A 19,504-nucleotide genomic window follows, 5' to 3' on the forward strand; every position below is an offset into this window, starting at 1 on the left:
GGAGATTCATCAGCTCAGAGTTTCTTCAGCGAGACTGCGGGCAGCTCGAATACAGGGTGAATCACACACGGAATGCCTGAAATTATCTACAGTCTGAGAAAAATATATTACTTGATCGTTGTCATTATTAGTGTTTCTGCTGGGAACAGACGCGAACTAATACTTGCAGTTCAAAGTGCGCGATCTTTGGACCCGTTCAGTCACCAACAGCGTTGTGATGCCGGTGTATTAGTGATTGTGGTGCAGTCATTGTGACAGAACTCTTGTGTTCGGTCAGAAGGTTCCTTGCAGTTTCATCAGGAAACAAGGCTGAAAATAAAACAAACATTAACTGAAATAGATGTAGAGTGGAAGATCGGGGAGATGGATATATTTTGTGGACATGACAGGCAGCTTTGATTTATCAAGGTAAAACCGCTATCAAAGTAAACTCCAATTCTCCAGCGCGCTCGGCACCATCCAGGGCCACGGCGTGTTTTTTTTTTCCGCACCAATCGTTCAAGATGCTTTAATTTGAAATTGAAAGTAATTGCGCTGTGTTTGAGAAAATGCTACAAGGTTGAGGAGAACGCGGAGAGCGAAACCCTGGCGAGAATCACTTGTGTGTTCAATCTCGGAACATCGGGAGTTTTGAAAATTCAAATGGTGTCAATGTGCGTTTTAGTTTATAAGAGTTTGTTTCCACGCCTTATTATCGGTGAAGAGGGGTTTCGCCAAACAGAGGTGTCTGTTAGATGCCTGACGGGGTAAAGTACATGCAATACTCTGGTCTGGAAAAATAAACATCGAACCATTTGGAATATTGCTTCTGTAATTTGGAGCAGGTGAGGAAGAATGTGCAAATAAAAAGAAACTGGGAACTTCCTGATCTGATCCGTTGTCGTAGTTTGAAGGAACCGCATCCAAGTGTATTTGCAGAATTTAAAAGCAGCGAGCCCAGCTGGGCCGGCCAGGGCAGGTGGCAAACGGGAGTCGAAAAGGAGAACAGAGGAAGTAAATGTGCCACAAACTTTGAACATTGTAAATGGACAACCTCAGAGGCAGCGGGGCGCAGCGACATGCCATGAGTGCCAGGATATGAAGGAAGTGCCGAGGCATCCAAACGTTACACATCGGTCGTAAAGCTCCCTTGGCGATCAGTTGACAGGGCCTCATTCCCGAATCCTGCTCCTCTTGCAGTACCGAGTACGTAACAGGGACATCACATACTTTGAGCTGTAGTCTTGTTCAGCAGCTTCAGCTGCAGCACCTTGTTCAGAACCATCTGAAAATCCAAACGAACAACACCCACCACCTTTCTTATTTAACCAAAGAATTTCAAGAGATTTGTCTGGGAAGATTTCTCCTGAGGAAAACCATGCCGTTTTGGCCATACAGGGGAGGATTTAAAAGGACTGTCATGGAACAGAATCACTGGCAGGGTCCAGCTGGCCAGAGTTGGACAGTCTCTACTGTACACTAGGTGTGTTATAAATTCACTTAAGTACCAGAGACCGAGTTTAAAATAAACTGATTTATTTGTCTCAGATCCAGAATATTAAACTCCAGTCACATTAAAGGTGAATGTGCAGCAGAGGAAACTACTCCCATGCCCATTGACCAGGGTGCAGAACTGGGTGTGATGAGCCGCAGCAATAATCGCAAAGTTAAGCACCGACAGTCACTCTCGAAATTGCATTCAGCAACGGTTATGGACAAATATCCAGTATGCAGCTCATTGAAACTTTCTCCCAGTGAGAACCCGGTAACGTATCACAAGTGTAACATGCTGCAAGGTTTCACTGCTCATGTAATGGCCTCTCTGCGATGTTTCACTGCTGAAGTAATGGTTTCTCTGTAGCAGCAATGTTTAGGTTAAGACTAGATATAAGAGTTACTTGGAGTGCGGGGCTATCCAATGAGCGAAACGTTCTTTCTTGTGAGTATAGGAGAGAGAATTTGTGGTCTTACGCTAGGGAGAGATGAGAAGACGCGAATGGAGAGAGCAGGCCATTTTTCTTTGTTTACTTTACTAACCCTATCGTCAAAGTAAGAATTAGAAAGATCAATCGTTTAATCGCATATTGTGTACTATTTGTAATTTTGGGGAACTGATTTGTAACAGGGGACACAGCACACAGCATCCACCCAAACGTGATTTCTCAGGTTTAGCCGGGCTGGGGGCTATCACCCCTACATTAAGCTGCTAGCCAAAGCGAGAGTTACATAAGCCTCAATGACTAAGTGAATCGCTTTCCACAATCAGAGCAGGTGAACGGCCTCTCCAGTTTGAAGTCAATGATGCACATTTGGTTGATTTGGCTGAGAAAATCTCTTCCCAAAGTCTGAGCAGGTGATCGGCCTCTACCCACTGTGAACTCGCTGGTGTCTCTGTAGTTGAGATGACCAAGTGAATCCCTTCCCACAGTCCGAGCAGGTGAACTGCTGCTCCCTGGTGTGAACTCACTGATGTACCCTCGGTTGGGATGAGCAAGTGAATCCCTTCCCACAGTCTGAGCAGGTGAACGGCCTCTCCCAGTGTGAACTCGCTGATGTACCTTCAGTTGAGATGAGCAATTGAATCACTTCCCACAGTCTGAGCAGGTGAACGGCCTCTCCCCAGTGTGAACTCGCTGATGTACCTTCAGTTCAGATGACTGAGTGAATCCCTTCCCATGCACTGAGAAGGTGAATGGCCTCTCACCAGTGTGACCTCGCTGATGTACCCTCAGTTGGGATGATCAAGGGACTCCCTTCCCACAGACCGAGCAGGTGAACGGCCGCTCGCCAGTGTGAACTGACTGATATCTCAGTAGGTGAGATGATTTAGTGAATCCCTTCCCACACACTGAGCAGGTGAATGGCCTCTCTGCAGTGTGAGCTCTCTAATGTACCTTCAGTTTAGATGATCAAGTGAATCCCTTCCCACAGGCTGAGCAGGTGAACGGCCATTCCCCAGAGTGATCTGATTGGTGTCTCAGTAGGAGAGATGATTTAGTGAATCCCTTGCCACAGTCCGAGCAGGTGAACAGCCTCTCTCCAGTGTGTGCTTGCTGGTGTGCCATTCGGTCAGCTGATCGAGTGAATCCTTCCCCACAAATTCAGCAAATGACCAGCCTCTGCCCAGTGTGAACTGACTGGTGTGTCCACAAGTGGGATAACTGACTGAATCTCTTCTCACACTTACAACAGGTAAATGGCCTTGTCCAGTGTGAACTTGCTGATGTACCATCAGTGGAAATGATGGAGTGAATCCATTCCCACTGTCTGAGCAGATGAATGCGTCCCCCCCATGTAAAATGACGGGCACGCCAGTTGGTCTGATGATCGAGTGAATTCCTTGCTCCTCTTCTTAAATATCTGGACAGAGACAGCAAAACTGGCGTGATGTGTTTGAGATTCCCATAGACAAATTCCTTGTCATATTTAACCTGTAAAAAGATTTACAAAATCAATCAACGGGTGTGGGACAACATTTCAGATGAGATCACTTGAGTTGGCAAGGTGTGAGCTGACATCACACTGTTACAGTGAAGTTCAACCCAAGTTGGAGAGAGAAATCATCTTCTAACTGGGCACAGTGCTGGTATCTGGAATGCCAATCAAACTCTCTGATGCTCTTCCTGTCTCTATAACATTGGGGCAGTTCTGACATCTCCAACCTGTGATCTGGCTCAGTTGTCTCTCTCCATTGGTATTATTCCCTGTTCCCAATGAGCTGCATGGGTGCCTGGTCCCACTGGAACTGAAACACTCTCTACGCACCCACCACTCTCTGTGTAAAAAAAACTTACCCCTGACATCCCCTCGGAATCTATTTCAAAGCACCTTAAAACTCTGCCCCCTTGTGTTAGCCATTTCAGCCCTGGGAAAGAAAACTCTGACTATCCACACGATCAATGCCCCTCATCATCTTATCCACCTGAAAAACGGCTCTAAACAAACAAGGAAATTATACATTGCTTTGAGGATTCATTAGAAGTCTACAAAACTATGAGGAAAACGATAGGTTAAATGGCAGCAGCTCTTTCCACTGAGGTTGGGTGGGATGATAACCAGAGCTTGTGGGTAAGTGGGGAAGGTGAAAATTTAATGAGAGCATGTGGAAAAGCACTTCACTGAAATGGTGGCGAGAGTGTGGAATGAGATGCCTGCACAAATGATGAATGTGAGCTCGATTTCACCATTTAAAAGAAGTTTGGATGGGAGCCTGGATGGTAGGGGTATGGAGGGCGATGGTCCCATTGCAGGTAGATGCATCAAACAGCTTAAAAGTTTTTTTGGCATTGACTATATGGGCCAAATAGCCTGTTTCTGTGTTGAACTTCTCCATGCTGGAGAAGCAAGTCTAACTTGCTTCGAAGGGAAAACAAGTAGGAGTGACAATGGAACAGCAATGGCTGGAGTTTCTGGGAGCAACTCGAGAGCTGAGTGATCGATACTTATGAAAGAAGTGGAAGCATTGGAAAGGCAGGAGGACACAACCATGGCTGAAATGAAAAGCCAAACAGAGGGCAAACAAAAGAGCAAAAACTATTGGGAAGCTTTTAGGAACCAACAGAAGACGACTAAAGAAAAAAGTCAGATGAGCTCAGGAATTGGAATGATGATTAATGAGTCAGTCGTTAATGAGTCTTGGTAGCACCCAACAGTCTGAGGCATTTAGAGGAACAAAATATCCGGGTCCTAAATATCTCTTAAAAACCCAGGTTCACTGCACCAGTTACCATTCAACCTTTATTTTGGCAGGCACGTACAAACTCTACACACTCAAAATTTCACTTCTGAAGGCCTCCCAGTTACCAAGTACTCCTTTGCCAGAAAACACCCTGTCCCAAACCACACTTGTCAGATCCTTTCTGATACCACAGAATTGACCTTTCTCCAATTGAGAATCTCAACCCGTGATCCAGACCTCTCTTTTTTCCATATTTACTTTGAATCTCATGGCATTATGATCACTAATTTCTGTCACCAGCTCTGGATCATTTCCTAACGGCTTACTGCACACTTCTACGTCGGGAATCCTACCTACTGAGTAAGGGCACATTTGACAAACTCTACCCCATCTAGTCCTTTTACAGTATGGGAGTCACAGACAATATCTGGAAAGTTAAAATCACTTACTAAATCAACCTTTGTTTCTTGGCATGGTCTGCGATCTCTCTGGAAATTTGTTCCTCTAAATCCCTCAGACAGTTGGGTGCAACTGAGACCCAATAATGGCTACAATATCATAATTCCCTGTCCTGAGCTCATCTGGCTTTCCTACGATGTGTCCTGCATTATGATATACACAGCTCAGCACATTCATCGCACCATGCTCAACCATTTGATTGCTGACTCTACCTGAGGTCTGAACAACATCTGACTGACTGAACAAACTCTCCCTCATTGTCACAAAAACAAAGGAGCTGATTGTGGAGGACAGGAGGAATGGAGGCAGACTAACCCCTATTGACGTCAATGGACCTGGGGTTAAGATGGTGAACAGCTTTAACTTCCTCAACATAACCATCACCAAGGATCTCAAATGGTCCGTACATACCAGCTGTGTTCTCACCTCAGATGGTTGAAGAAGCTTCGTTTGGGCTGCAAATCCTAAGAGCTTTCTACAGGGAGACAATTGAGAGCATCCTGACTGGCTGCATCACTGTCTGGTATGTGAACTGTACTTCCCTTAATCACAGGAACGTGCAGAGAGTGGTGCAGACAACCCAGTGCATCTGTAGATGTGAACTTCCTATGATTGGTGGAAAAGAATAAAGTGAACTCGTGAACAAGATAAGGTAATGTACTGATTGTGGTGTGGTTATTGATCCGGCGAATTTAGGTTTACACCATGAAAGGTATTCCATTTGGATACATCACACCTTTGTGTGGCTACTCTCTTCTGTTGACTTCAAGAAATAGCAGAGAACTGTGGACTTCGCTGAGCACATCATGGAATCAAGCCTCCCCTCCATGGACTCGCTCTATACTTCCTGCTGTCTCCGTAATTCAGACAACATAATGAAAGATTCCCAGAACTCCAGACCAAATATTCTCAATTCTCAACCACCCATTGGGTCGAAGATAAATGAAAACATAAAAACAGAAAACGTCCCACCAGGCCTAGGGACATTTTCCATTCTGCTGTTATAAGCAAACTGAATATTCCTCAGCTTCCTTCTTGCGTTGATAGGGATATGTCATGAATATGATAAGTAGTATGAAACATTGGCTGCACTTCGGCTGGTTGTAACAGTGCAATGGAATCAATGAAAAAAATGCCCACCCACAACGAGAGGATGTGACAAATCTGGATCTCACTCCCTTGTCTGAACGGAATAAAAATAAAACTGCACAACCATGAGAAACAAACCCACAGACGTAAGGTACCACACATGTGACGTCAGACCCCAGTGTAGAAAACCCGTGCATGACATCAGGTATGTGGAGGGGGGAGTGGATAGGATTTTTGGTTCCATGGCTCTCTTCCAGGGAAGGTGGGACCTGTAAAGAAGGGACCACAACAAGAGAGAAGGTTCATTGGAAATTGAAGATCTGAAGGCAGATAAGTCACCTGGACCTGATGGTTTACACCCACAGTTCTGAAAGAGGTGGGTGGACAGATTGTGCAGGCATTACTAATGATCCTTCAAGAATCACTAAATTCAGAAATGGCTCTGGAAGACTGAAAAATTGCAGAAGTCACTCCACTCTTCAAGAAGCGAGAGAGGCAGAAGAAAGGAAACTATAGGCCACTTAGACTGACAGTGGTTTGAAAGATGTTGGAGTCGATTGTTAAGTATGTGAGTTCGGGGTACTTGGAGGCACAACATAAAATAGGCCAGAGTCAGCATTGTTTCCGCAAGGGAAAATCTTGCCCAATGAACTTGGTGGAATGCTTTGAGAAATAATAAGCAGGGTAGACAAATGAGAATTGGTTGATATTCTGTACACAAGGTGCCACACACGAGGCTCCTTAACGAGCTCTGAGCCTGGTTGGGTGGTGATGAGGAAGGAGCTGATCTCAGGTTTACATTGTTATGTGTGATGAGAAAACCATGGGGAGATGGGGTCCAGAGTTGGCCCCCCGTGAACTATGCTGCTAACGAGAGGGAGAGATAACGAGGGGGAGAGGCACCATACTGCAAATGCAGATAATGAGAGAGACACAAGGATTTAAAATTATGGCTTCTTCGCTGATTGTTGACTTTACTTCCAAGGACTTTGCCTGCTTGAGTGAATCCTTGCTGACACAGCAGAGTGATGCCAGGTGCCTGCTGAGACAGGAGGGTGTGGCCCAGGTTGATGGACATGATCAGTTGATGGATGGCTGGAACCCCGGCAGGGAAGATAAAAGATGAGTCTGCTGAGACAAAGGCAGACACGCCACTGGACACTGAACAACTGTAGTGCACCCACAGGAAGGTGCGGGATTGGAGGACCGATTCGGGGGAAAGCTCACAGTGTGTGAAGGCAGGCTTGTGTGTGTGTGTCCATCCTCGCCTGGGTAACAAGTCCACCACTGAAGAATGGTCTAGCCGGGAACGGAAGTGTCATAATCGATATCCACAACAGTACAAAGGAACAAGAAGACAACAGAAGGGTTGCCTGCTGCAGCCCCTCATCTCTCACTCGCTCTCTCTCTCTCTCTCCCCAACATCACCACAGCAACTACCTCAACCCAAACTGAACTGAACTCCGCATTATCTGAAGACTATTCATTAACCCCTAGACTACGATAGAGCTTGGTTTTGATTCTTATTTCAACACTTCTGTATTTATCATTTCTAACCTGTTTAATATATATATATTTGCATTTTTGATACTGTATTACTTCGTTTACTAATAAATACCTATAGTTACAGTACCACCAGACTCCGACATATCATTCCATTTCTCCTGGTTTGGTTACCCAGTTACGGGGTACGTGACAACGCAAATCGAAGGTCGGTTGCGGGGGAAAGGGCCGGGATGGAGCCAGACGGCTGGACAGTCTGGGCCTGGAATGTAGGATCAGTTAGTTGTGGTTCCCAAGCTGTGAGAGTGGATGTTGGTGACATGAATCTGTTTGTGTGTACGGGTGTGGGGTAGATGGTGGGAAAGTTGTGGGGCTACTGGCCAGTGGAGGGAGGTTGGGGATGTGGGTTATCGGACACAGTGCAACCCGGGAGGATGGGTCCAAGGGCAGATTACATTGTGAGCAAGGGAGGATCTGGTCCATTGCATCAGACAGCTTTCAGGAAGCAACAAAATCTCTTTATATTAATCACTGTCTAATCTTGCTGCTAACATTGTGTTTGTCACAGAGCCCAGAGTCTGGGAACAGCTCAATGGCAGGAAGCAGATGGTGATGATGGGAGGCTGTTTCTTGGAGACAAGGCCAGTGCCTCCGGGAGCTCCCTGGGGTGACACCCATTGCTACTTGTCATCGATGTCAATAATCTGGTTGAGAATGTACAGGGTATGGGTAGTGAGTCTGCAGCAAGTAATTGCAAACAACTACTTCTTTTTGCAAGATAGTAAATATAAACACCCCTCTTTCCCTCTCCACACTCAGAACCGACCAAAACCTAATTCAGAAGTTGTAAGTTCTTCAAGGAAGCACTGAGGGAATGTGTGTGATTTTAAAGAGCTGTGTTACTGACAGCACATTAGCAGATCTGGAGTGATTGCAACTGGGTCTGATAGAGGCATAACTGGTATTTCTGGGCACATTCACCTCAATCCAATTATTCCCTACCTTCCTTTGTACAGTTATGTGATGCCTAAAGGACCAGTGTACGAGAAAATGAGACTCACCAATCTTTCTCCTGACTGAATCAATGGAAACTCTGAGTCAGAAGGTTTCTCTCCAGTCGGTTCTCTCAGTCCTCGGGCTGTTTCACGTGTTGCTGTTCCCTCGTCTTCAGTTGTGGTTTGCTTCCAGTTGTGGGTTTTTCTTCCAATAAATCTCTCACCGCAGGTGTAACTTTAACATGAGATATAAAGAAGCATGTTAATAATACAAAGGAGAAAAAAATCTATCTGCTCACTGAAATCTAAAAACTGAAGACAATTATAATGATCCCACTGTCCCTGCCACATCACAAAACCTGATATGGGATAGGAAGGCGTTATCATTCAGTTTAGGTAAGACATAAGATGCAGGGACAGAATTAGGTGATTTGATCCATGGAGTCTGCTCCACCACTCAACCATGGCTGAGATTTATTCTGACACCATATTCCTGCCTTGCTCCTGGTACCCTGATGATCCTTAGCAATCATGAACATATTAACCTCTGTCATAAATATACCCAAATGGCAGCTTCAAACAACCTCTGAGGCAAAATCCCACAGATCAGCCATCTTTTGGCTGAAGAAATTTGTCTCATCTCAGTTTTAAAGGGAAGCATGTTTACTCTGACGCTGTGCTGTCAATCGCAGACTTTCCATCTAATGGAAACATCCTCTCCATGTCCACTGTATCCAGGCTTTTCAGCATTCGGTAGGTTTACTTCACCATACATCCCTCCACCACCCCCACCATCCCGCATCGCATCACCATTCATCCGCGGACGGTGGACACACACCACGTGATCATGCGTCCGAAGCGGAGGGCGGAGCCGATCTGCGGCGCACAGACTCATGTGACCTGTTGGCGGGAGTTACGTTTCAATTCTGCGAAAATACACAGCCTGGGCTCCTGGTTTGGATCGTTTAATGCAGATTCACTGAAGCCGACACGTTTCTGACGAGCCCAGATAACTGGGTATTAAATGAGAAATTGGTCCTCGGTTCGGAGCTCATGGCCAACATCGGATCTCCCCGCTCAGTACTCACCGATGCGAATGTGATATCTTCGGCCCGCAGACAGCGATCCCGACCCCCGTCTCCCCACCCAGGAGGCGGGAACCCTTTACCGATCCCGGAGCAGATGTACTTAAGCTCTGTGGAAGCGAGAACACCGCCCTCCTGTAGACTGTGAGCATGCGCGAAGTATTGTTACATCATCAGGAGGGCGGGGCCTCGGACACAGACGCCCATATACTGCCCATCTGCGGTTAAATGGGAGGGGCAAACGATATCAAGTGACCGGTGGGTTGTCCCTCCCCCCCCAGAGCAAGATCCAGATACCCATCACTCTGTAAAGAAGCAAACTTGCCGTTCACATCGCCCCTCACCCTAAATATGTTAGACATTTCAACCCGCAGGAAAAAATATATCGTCTGTCCACTGTATCTGTTCCTCTCGTAATCTTATCAACATCCATCCAGTCTCACCCCAGCCTGCGCCGCTCTGGAGAAAACAACACAAGTTTGTCCAACCTCTCGTATTAGCTCATGCCCTCTAATCCAGGCTATATCCTGGTAAACCTCTTCCACACCCTCTCCAAACCCCGACATCCTTCCGAGAATGGGGGCGCCCAGAACTGTATGAAATACTCCAGATGTGATCTAACTAGTTTTATAAAGCTGTGTTACGAACTGTAACGTTTGAGAAACGAACCAGTAGCAATTGAGTTCACACTGGAGTCTGGTTTTGATGTTAAACCATTTCTTTATTAGTATCTACTTACAGTAACTTAACGAAACAAAGGAAAGATAACAGTGTTATGTGTATACATGTGTAAATATAACTCACAAACTATCGAGCCTGAGGGAACAAAGTTTAGTGTCTTGAGATGGTAAAGTAGGAAAGTTGAGTAATCCCCGGAATAAATTATGGGAGAGAGATATTTGTCTTCCACGGTGAAACGTAGAAAAAAAAGGCTGTTACTTCGAAATAACCGTCGTCGAAGTTGTTATCCGTTGAATCCGTCCACTTACGAGTTATCAGCGAAAGTGACCTGTCACAAGAATACCGTCTACCGGGGTTGACACACAACATACCCAGGCAAGGGTTAACACAAGATATTCCACAATCCATTCCATGGATTATACGAAGAGACAGCCACACATTCGTTGTTGTTCCGTGTACCGATGATCAACCCACTCTTGTGGGTAGAGGAGAGTTCCAAGCCTCAGCTGCGACTAACTGAAGCTATCAGCTTTTCCAGTTTCTCCCTCTCTCTTTAGACTGGCCGACTGCCTGTCTGCAGATCGCTCTCTCTCTCTTATGGTGAACCCACAGTAAGCGCTGTCAGCCTGTGACTGACGTCATAGTCCCGCCTCCTCACGCCGGCGCTCTGAAAGAAACAGTCACACTACGACCGCAAACTCGTAACAACAACTTCCCGACTTTTGAACTCACTGCTTCAACTAATAAAGACAACCATGCCATTTGCCTTCTTAACCACCCGATCAATCCGTGCAGTATCTTTCAGGGAGAGATGAACTTGGAGTCTAAGATCCCTCTGATCATCAACACCGTTCAGGGTTTTGATTTTAACAGTGTACTGTCTCTTTACATTCTACCTACCGAGTTGTGAGATTTCTCACTGAGATTTCTCAGGTCCTGTTGAATTTATTGCGAAGTGTACAAGTACGGGAAGGTAAAGGTACAGAGAAACACTGACTTGTGGCAGCATCACAGGTAAGTACATTCAGATAACACACGGATCACCAGTTATATGATTCTCTGTCAGTAACAATCAATAATCTATAAACATGTCATTAACCGTATATAAAATACAGTACATTCTGTCATAATCTACATTAAATTGTGCAATAACAGACTTGAACATGTTGTATTCGGTCCCTGTCTCTATTCCTCCTGTAATCCACAACCAGCTTCTTTGTTTTTGTCACAATGTGGGAGAGGTTGTTTTCTTGTAACCACTGTGTCGGGGTTACGACTTCTTCTCTGTCGGCTGTCTCGTTATTAGTTGAGATTAGGCCAGTCAGTGTAGTGTCGTCAGCAAATTTAATTTTCAGATTGGAGCTGTGGATGGAGACACAAGTCATGAGACGAAAGGAGGGGGCCAAGGAGACAACCCTGTGGGGTATGTGTGCTGAGGGTCAGAGAGACAGAGGTGAGGGAGCCCACTCTTACCACCTTCCGCCAATCTGACAGGAAGTCCACGAACCAGCTACACAAGGCAGGGTGAAGGCCGAGGTCTCTGAGCTTCTTGTCGATACTTTATGCCTTCGTATGGCTACTGCTCTGCCTATGACTGCAAGGAACTGCCGAGAACTTTGGAGAGCAGAGAACATCAGAGAAACAAGCGTCCCCTCCATGTACTCTTCCGACACTTCCCCAGCCTCGGAAAAGCAGGCCATGTACTCAAAGATCCTCACAACCTGGACATTCTTGCTGCAATACCCGCTCCCCCATCGGGGAAGAGATACAAAAGCCTTAAAGCACGTACCAGCAGGCTCAAGGACGGCTTCTTGTCTGTGGTTATAAGCCAAATGAATGATAAAATGTACTCGACCTCCCAGTGTAACTCGACGTGACCCTGCACCATATATCTATCTGCACTGCACTTTCTCTGCAGCCATAATGATTTTTTACAGTTATTGTTTTGTCGTATATCAGCTCAATGTACTGTCGTAATGTATTGAACTGTGTGGATGGTACGGCAGGCAGGATTTTCACTGTAGCTCAGTAAGTGATCAGAATAAACGAATTCCCCATTTTAATTGTGTGGAAATATTAGACAGACTAAGCTTCAGCTTTGGAACCACAGAAGGAAACTGAACTGTTGTCATTTCTGAGGAATGCAAATAAATGGAAAAGGCTTCAACCTCGCATTACGATCTGCGGTAACTGGGATCAGGTGACCGGTGGTGGGTCTCCCATATCCGTATCAGAATCATGTTTAATAGCACCAGCATATGTCATGAAATCCGTTGTCTCTGCGGCAACAGAAGAACTTAATTCATAACAATAGTTGTTAAAAGCTATGAATTACAAAAAATATTCACATTAAGTCGTTAAATAAGTAGTGCAAAAATAAAAATAAATAACTAATAAACGTTTAATTGTGCGAAAATTCTGGAGCAAAGCTTAAGTAAACTGTACACATTTATGAGGAGCTCAGAAAAATAGAAAAGGCTATATTCTCATATGAATAGTTCATATAACCAGAATTATTGGCTGCACTTTTACAGGTCGAAACAGTGGAATAGACCATAAGACCATAAAGTATTGGAGCAGTAGTTGGCCATTTGGCCCATCAATTCTGCTCCGCCATTCAATCATGGGCTGATCCAATTCAACCCCACTCCCCTGCCATCACGCCATACCATTTGATGCGCTGGATAATCAATAACCTATTTATCTCCACCTTAAATACACACAATGACTTGGCTCCTCAGCCACTTATGACAACAAATTCCACATATTTACCACCCACTGACTTAAGTAATTTATCCGTATCTCTGTTCTAAATGGACGTCCTTTAATTCAGCAGTTATGCCCTCTTATCCTGGAATCCCCTACCATGGGAAATTAACTTTGCCATATCTAATCTGTTCAGACCTTTTATCATTGAGAATATTTCTATGAGATCCCCATTATTCTCCTGAAGTCCAGGGAATACAGCCCAACGGAATCATTCTCGTGAATGTCAGTATGATGATGTGGCATCCGTCGGTCTCGAGAGACCATGGATCTGCGCCTGGACAGTTTTGATTCAGCTGCTGATGGTGGTGCAGCGTCTGTTGTGGCTGTACAGGCCCACACGGGAGTGACAGTCTCGGTTGCAGCGATTGCATTTGAAGACGCTCTCCTCCAAAGTTGCCGTGTTGTTGTCTTTTCGGCGAGCGCGCTTTTCCTCGGCGGCAAGCCTCAGTTTCTCTCCTCCGCGCTCCAGCCCTCTGTGCAGTTCTCGTCTCCAGCGTGAGCGATCGTTCGCGACGTCCTCCCGTCTCTTGACGTCCAGGTCTGTATAATGTCAGTATATCATTTCTAAAATGAGGATCACAAAACTGCACACAATAGTCTGAGTGATATCGCGAGTGCCTGAAAGAGACTCACCATTGCATCCCTGCTCTTATATTCTATACCTCTAGAAATGAATGTCAGTATTGCATTTGCCTTCTTCACCACCGACTCAACCTGGAAGTCAACCTCTAGGGTATCTTGCAGAAGGACTTCCAAGTCCACTTGTATCTCTGCATTTAGAATTCTCTCCCCATCTAAACAATCGTCACCCATTTATTTCTTCCACCAATTTAGTACACTTTACAACTTAATATTTAATTTGTCACTTCTCTGCCCATTCCCCTAACTATATCTGCAGGCTCTCCGTTTCCTCAACACTACCCGCTCCTCCACCTATCTTGGTATCATCGGAAAATTTAGCCAAAAACCCATTAATGCCACAGTCCAAATTATTGACCTACATCGTAAATCTCTTAATTCGACCTACAGCGACCTTCCAATCCTATGTCATCTAATTCCAATGATTTAATATTATTTCATGTACTCAGGGCCACAGAACTTCCTGTGCCCACTCACCTATCTTTCTGATACACCTTGTATCCTTGGACGTTCAGTTCCCAATGCCAGCCATTCTTTAGCCAAGTTTCACAGATGGCCACAGCGTCAAATTTGCCAATCCTGAATTTCAAGATCGTCCATTTTATTCCTTATGCTGCGTGCATTCAAATACAACACTCTCAGTCCAGCATTTGTTGCTTTCTGTTTTAATTGCCCCACGACTCTATTGCCCTGTAACTCATTCCACTGGCTTTGATTAAGATTTATCTCCTGCCTGTTCTTTCTATAATCTCTGTTGCACGCCATCTTTGATTTATTTCTGTTTTCCCCTTCCTCAGCCCAATAACTCCGGTTCCTATCTCTCTGTCAAATTCGTTTAAACCCTCACTAACAGCTTTATTAAATCTGCCCGCCAGGATACTGGACCGCTTTGTGTTCAGGTGTAACCCATCCGTCTTGTGCTGGTCGTACCTCCCCCGGAAGAGACCCCAATGATCCAGGAATCTGAAGCCCTGCCCCTTACACCAGTCTCTCAGCCGCACATTAATACCCCTGATCATGCTATTCTTTCATCGCTAGCACGTGGCGCAGGCAGCAATCCTGAGATTGTTACCCCAGAGGCCCACAGGGGTCTGTGTTGGCAACTTTTCTGTTTACCTTCTATGTCAATGCATCGGATGAAAGTATTGATGGCCCTGTGGCCAAATTTACGAATGAAGTCAGATATTGAAAGGACTGGATAGAGGTCGTGGAGGGCTATAGTATCTGGTTATCACAAAGCCATAAATACAACTTAAGTATACAGACGATAGGCCGATTCCGCGGCTTGAGATTCTTAATTGGAGAATGGCGCTTTATTCACAAAATCCTCATAGCGCACAGTGACTGTGCTCTGATCCCAGGAACGGAACACGCCACTGCAGCCCCACAGTGCACTATGTACTGATTGCAAGCTACGAAATTTCATGTGAATAGCCTCCCCTACACCCAACTCCACTCTTTCTGCGTCACCAGCAGACTGGGACATCTCACATCTCGCTACCTCCGCCAGGCCATTAAACTGTGAACAACTGTGCTCAGGGACAGATCTCTGGGGTAGTTCAAACGCTACCTCCTCCCAGTCTGAAAACGACCCACTCATCCAGCCGCACACCACCGGCAGTTTATCGATCTCCAACGAAAAAGCCTAATCACCTACTTCTGAGGGTCAATGCCATTGCTGACTCTGTTTACCACCGTCAAATGCCAGGGTGGGGACATAATAATCAGAAAGTCTCTAGTCACAGCCGTGTAAATAAAATGTGATTTCAGTAGGTGTGTGGTGCATGACAATAGATAATAGGTGCGGGAGTAGGCCATTCGGCCCTTCGAGCCAGCGCCGCCATTCAATGTGATCATGGCTGATCATGCACAATCAGTACCCCGTTCCTGCCTTCTCCCCGTATCCCTTGACTCCGCTATCTTTAAGAGCTCTCTTTAACTCTTTCTTGAAGGCATCCAGAGAATTGTCCTCCACTGCCTTCTGAGGCAGAGCATTCCATAGATCCTCATCCCCCTGGGTGAAAATTTCCTGAACTCAGTTCGAAATGGCCTACCCCTTATTCTTAAACTGTGGCCTTTGGTTCCAGACTCCCCCAACATTGGGAACATGTTTCCCGCCTCTAGCGTGTCCAATCCGTTAATAATTTTATCTGTTCCAATCAGATCCCCTCTCATCCTTCTAAGAATGTGAAGGAAACAGACAAACTGAGCCAAGTCACAGACGGATGAAGGGGAGGAATGTTCCATTTTGATAAAGAGAGGGAAGCAGAGAGTTTGATACTGTTCCTGATGCCGGAACTGTAGCCAGTTAGAAGATGAAGTCTTGTTCCTCCAAATTGTTTTGAGCTGTGACAGTGCTTTTATCAGAAGACACCATGGAGACTAAAGTTATCTGAGTTGAAATGTCCTTCACCCACTGACGTGCTTTGTAATGTTTTAACAGTGTAGAGAAGTCAAAGGATCTGTGCATGGGGATCTCAAACACAGCAGTACGTTCGTTCCGCTGCATCTGTCAGTTCACCAGCGCTTGAATGTCGCCGATCCTTGAATGTGGAGGCGGAGATGCTGGAGAAGACAGGGCCCCACTCGCTATAAGGAGAGCCCGAACACGTGTCCATGTCCGTAATCTGATTGGATACATTGCCATGACTTGATAGCAGTGTGACGTCATTCGCTGACGAAGGGTCTCAGCCCGAACGTTGACTGCTCGTTTCAACGGATGCTGCTCGACCTGCTGAGTTCATGCAGCTTGTTTGTCCGTGTTGATGTCATTCACTGGCTCTCATTTTGGAAGGGATTCAATCGGCCATCGCAGATACACCAACAGTTTCGCACTGGGAAGCGACCGTTCACCTGCTCCGTGTGAGCGAAGAGACTCATTCAGTTAACCTACCTTGTGATGCTCCCGGTGAGTTCACAATAAATAGAGGCCACATTTCTCTCCGGAGTGAGCAAAGAGTTTTACTCAATCATCCCAGCTGCTGCAACACCAACAACTTCACATCAGGGAGGAAGTTCAAATCAGCTCCGTGTTAAATGTTTAACCATGACGGTGACTGAAGGCAGCTGCAGATTCATGAGGGACTGTTACTATCAGATTCTGCCGTGCTTGCAGCTGCTCATCGCACCCAGGACTGAACGCTGGTCACTGAGGATTGGAGGTGTCTGTTCTGCTGATGATAGCCTTGAACTAGACTGGTGTTTAATATTGTGGATCCGTGAAAGATAGATCAGTTCTGTACTCACTCCACTGTCTCAGGTAGTTACTGTCTCTACCACACTCACAGTGTACGCTAGAAAGGCCACTCGGCCACCCCTGCCCATGTTTCTGTTCCATATCAGTACATCAAAACCTATCCCTGCCATTCCCCTATCACTCTCCCTGAGATGACAGGTTTCAACTAGTCACCACACAGTGGGTTAGGAGATTCGTTGAATTTCATAGAATCATAGAAGTCTACAGCATATTACAGCAGCGTTGGCCCACAATGCTGTGCCGACCAAGTAAATTACTCTGGAAACTCTCCAGAATTTCCCTACCGCATAGACAGCTGTTTTCCTAAGTTCCATTTACCTCTCTAAGAGTCTCTTAAAATACCCTATTGTAACCGCCTCTACCACCGACGCTGGCGGTGCACCACTCTTTGATTAAAAAACTTAACTCCGACATCTCCTCTGTAGGTACTTCCAAGCAGCTTAAACCTCTGCGTCTCGTATTAGCCGTTTCAGCCCTGGAAAAAAGCCTCTGGCTATCCACACGACCAATGCCTCTCATAATCTTATACACCTGCATGATTTACTCCAGGCTGAATAAGACGATCTCACTGTGGTTTTGACATTCTTCAGGGTTCTGGACAAAGTTGGTTAAACTCCTTCTTCCCTGCTCTTTTCAATGTTTTGGGTCATTTTCACGAATTTTAAAGGACTGTGCCTCAGACAGCTGGGTTGTTGCAATTGTTACGTACCAGCAGCAATAGATCGCTAATGGAGTCTGGTTTCGATGTTAAGTCCACTATCTTTATCAGTATCTACTCCAAATATAAAAGATTATACGAAATGAACAGAAGTTAACAGTGTTATCGTATATATGTATATGTAGAGCTTCCAAGCTATCAAGCTTGGGAAACAATGCTTAAAGTCCTAAAATGCTAAAGTAGAAAAGTTCAGTAATCCACGCAATAAGTGAGTGAGAGGAGAGATTTGTAAATCCACACGAACATGTAGAATTACGAAGAATTCCACACACATTGCACGCTGGATAAATGAAATAACAGTCGCCGAAGATCTCATCCGTCGATTCGTTCCGAAATCCACTTCAAACTATCAACAGGTGACAGTGACAGGAATATCGTCTTCAAGTGGTTACCACAGAACACCCCGATTCCAGGTAAGGGCCAACAGAAGTGATACCACAGGATACTCCAGCAAATCCACAAATATGGATTATACATAGTGACAGTCACACATCGGTTGTGCACGGCGTGCCGATCATCAACCCGATTTTCTGGGCATTGCAACCCATAGCAGTGACAAGCTGAAGTTCCAACAGCTTCTCCTTCTCTCTCTCTCACTGTCTGCTGCAGCTTGTCTCTGACATCACTGCCCCGCCTCACTCAGGCACTTAAAGCGACACTCACAGTAAACGAACCTGCGGTCTCGCAACACAATGCATCTCTAAAGTCTGATAGTAGACTAGCGAGTGAGTCTTCCATGGTGCAGTCAGAAACCAAAGAGTTGCCAGCCTGAGTCAGGGCTTTGGGGCTCCAGAGAGAGAGATGGGGCCTGGAGTTCACGAGGAGGAGGAGAAATTAAAACAGTAGGCTCTGGCTACAAAACAAAGATCGGAATCATTTGGAAACAGGTTGCCCGAAAAAAAAAGGTGGAAAAAGGAAAAAAAAGTGGAAATTAAGAGATCAGGCAGTTAATGTGGAGAGGAATAAATAGACAACGTTTAGGCCGAGCCCCTTCAGCTCCATTGTGTACTCAGCTAATTAGTTGCTGCCTGAATTGCAGACTTCCTTCTGCATTTTGTGTGTGTGCGTCTCAGTATTTCCAACAAATGCAGAATCTCCTGAGTTTCAGATCTGCATTTCACTTTGGCATGAGATACACGTTGATATTGAGTATATTGTTTATCAGAGCCGCTTTTGCGTTTAAACAGCTGCAGATTTTTCTATACACAGGAACAAAAATGAGGTACGGACAAAAATGAGGTTTTGGCCGGCGCTGAAGTACCAATGAAATGCGCAGGCGTCAGGGCTGTGATGTCACCGAATATGACGCATGCGCACAGTACTCAGAAGGCCTTTGAAATATCGATTGCAGGTAAGAGCAATTCTCAGTCTCTTTACCTTAGACACCGATTTCGGGGCAATTCCTGTGACCGGCGGATGCCGTGACCCGCAATCCGAGGACAGTCCTGATCTCTTCCCTCTCTCTCAGCCCCCGATCCGTACACGGGCCCCGGGGAGCTTCCGGCTGATCAGGGAATGGGAACCGATGGTTCTCAGACAGAGCTGAGCTCCAGCTTGGGAACTCGGAGAAAGGGAACACAATCTTTTACATCACCAGTTGAGAAAATCACCTTTGTTCTACCTCCAATCACAAACAAGCGAAAATCTGCAGAT

General features: G+C 45.7%; 1 protein-coding gene across 1 annotated transcript in view; it reads left to right on the top strand.

Moving 5' to 3' along the window:
• The first annotated feature begins 19,182 nt into the window (after nt 1-19,182).
• Nucleotides 19,183-19,504, top strand: part of LOC132407297 (oocyte zinc finger protein XlCOF6-like) — a 42,039-nt gene continuing 41,717 nt past the window's right edge. The window contains exon 1 of the mRNA XM_059993606.1: nt 19,183-19,202. The gene's annotated coding sequence lies outside the window, so the exon portion shown is untranslated. The remainder of the gene's footprint in view (nt 19,203-19,504) is intronic.

The sequence above is a fragment of the Hypanus sabinus genome, chromosome 18 (genome assembly GCF_030144855.1).
Source record: "Hypanus sabinus isolate sHypSab1 chromosome 18, sHypSab1.hap1, whole genome shotgun sequence".
Taxonomy (NCBI): Eukaryota; Metazoa; Chordata; class Chondrichthyes; order Myliobatiformes; family Dasyatidae; genus Hypanus; species Hypanus sabinus.